A 2,655-nucleotide genomic window follows, 5' to 3' on the forward strand; every position below is an offset into this window, starting at 1 on the left:
GGGCGTGTCAGTGCTAGCTGAGGGTGCGGGGTGTGTCGTGCGCCATGGGTTGGAGGACGTGCGAGCCGGCGGCCAGCGCCGCGCGGGATTTGTCGCCGGCGGTGACCAATAAAATGAGTGTTTTTTTAGGGGAATAAAATGAGTTGGCAAGAAGTTGGACCTTTCCCCCTTCCTTTGGGCTGGGCTTTGGGTGAACCTTGACCTGACCATACCCCGGGCTGGGCTCAACAATGTTACGTCTGAAAATCCCAAGTTGAGCCAGGACCGGCCCAGCCCAAATGTTATTTCCTACTCCCTCCGTCCCAAAATAAGTGACTCAAAAGTGAGTCAACTTTATACTAAAATTAGTACAAAATTTAGTCATTTTTGAGTCACTTATTTTGGGACGGAGTGAGTAGTATTTAACTTAATCATTTTTGGGGTATTAAAAATAATAAATATATTATCATACCTAATATTTGAATAAAATACCAATTGTGACCTAGTTTGGGCTTTTTCGTGCTTTGGACGCGAAAGGTTGCGGTGTCATCAAGGTTGATCGAAAGGAAGATATCATATAACCCAAGAAGGATAACATCAAGTGGTGATCTTCATCAAGGTTGCATGTGCAAGTTCAAGTGGAGCATCACGAAGAGATCGGACTTGAAGCTTGCCGTCCATTCTCATGATAATGGACGTGTACAAATCCATTGTATTATAAAAATAATGTGCCACGATTTAGCTTTAGGGTGTTTTGATTGCTTGTTGGTATGTGCGGTGCATAAACAGAAACTTTGGCTATAGTGCGTAAATTTTCATTTTTTACTAGAAGGTCAATTTTTTTTGATTTTTTACACAGTACTCAAATTTTTTATCACGTACTAATTTTTCACAATTTTTTAGGTTACAGAAGTATGGCCTTAATTCAAATTTTTACAGACTGTCATGTTTTCACATATTGCTGTTATAGTCTCATTATTTGTGTATGTTGGAAAACTTGTTGAGCCGCCTTTCGTTTGGGGCAATAGAATTGTGATAACATATAGTGGGTAATGTTCGATTATAATTATACAATAATTTTACAGCAGTACATGATGGGATTTGATTGTTATATGCACTAACCCCAGTAATAAAAGTTCGGTTATGTTTTTTGTGGATGAAGTGTTCAAGCATCGAGGAGGTCTCGATATGAGAATGAGGAGAGGCAAGAGTTCAAGCTTGGGGATGCCCAAGGCACCCCAAGTAAATATTCAAGGAGACCCAAGCGCCTAAGTTTGGGGATGCCTCAGAAGGCATCCTATCTTTCTTCAACGATTATCGGTATGTTTCAGTTTTTGTTTCATTCGCATGATATGGAATTCTTGGAGCGTCTTTTGTGTTTGTTTTTCACTTTTCTTTTATGCCCCATACTGGTATGAGATAGTCCATGGTTGATTTATAGAATGCTCATTGCACTTCACTTATATCTTTTGAGTATGATAATATGTGGGAGGTACATTGCACATCCTGATACATTGCCAGACGCATCCATATAGAGTCCATGGTTGATTTATAGAATGCTCATGGTCAATTACATGGTTAGTCATAAACCCGTTATGTGGGAGGTATATCTTTTGAGTATGATAATATGTGGATCATTGCACATCCTGGTACATTGCCAGACACATCCATATAGAGTCATACTTTGTTCTAGGTATCGAGTTGTAATTTTTATTTCTTTTGAGTTGTAAGTAAATAGAAGTGTGATGATCATCACAATTCATTATTAGAACATGTCCCAGTGAGCAAAGGATGATGGAGACTATGATTCCCCCACAAGTCGGGATGAGGCTCCGAACAAATATAAAAAGAAAAAGAAAAAATAAAATAAAAAGTGAGGCAAAAAAGCCCAAGAAAAAAAAGAAAAAAAAGAAAAAAAATGAGAGAAAAGAGAGAAGGGGCATGCTAATTCCACACTTGTGCTTCAAAGTAGCATCATGTTTTTCATGTAGAGAGACTCCTATGTTGTCACTATCATATACTAGTGGGAATTTTTCATTATAGAGTTAGATGCACACCCACTTAGTTTTCATATCAAGCTTTCATACACTTATAACTCTTAGTGCAGCCGTTGCATGGCAATCCCTACTCCTCCCATTCATATCAATTGATGGGCATCTCCATAACCCGTTGGTTAGCCGCGTCGATGTGAGACTTTCTTAATTTTTTGTCTTCTCTATATTTACCCCTATCATCATACTCGATTTCATCTTTAGTGCTATATCCATGGCTCAAACTCATGTATTGTGTGAGGGTTGAAAAAGATGAAGCGCATTAAAAAGTACGAACCAATTACTTGGCTTGTCATCGGGGTTGTGCATGATAAATACTTTGTGTTAAGAAGACAGAGAATGACAAGCACTAAAAAATACACTTCCATGATGATACGTGTTTGTCACAGTAGGTCACGTTTTCTGTCATGCATGTACATCCATGACGATTTTATGACAGAATCAAGATAGTCATACCTGTGTTGTCGTAGAAGTGTTCCATGACATTACCAAAATTATCATCACGGAAGTGTCCACTTCCATCACGATAAATCGTGCATCACAGAAGTGTTTCATCAAGGGTGACCGACATGTGGCATCCATCGTAACGGAACTCCGTTAAGCTATCGGGTCCGGTTTTGGATCC

Source organism: Triticum aestivum, unplaced genomic scaffold, assembly GCF_018294505.1.
Source record: "Triticum aestivum cultivar Chinese Spring unplaced genomic scaffold, IWGSC CS RefSeq v2.1 scaffold18334, whole genome shotgun sequence".
NCBI lineage: Eukaryota > Viridiplantae > Streptophyta > Magnoliopsida > Poales > Poaceae > Triticum > Triticum aestivum.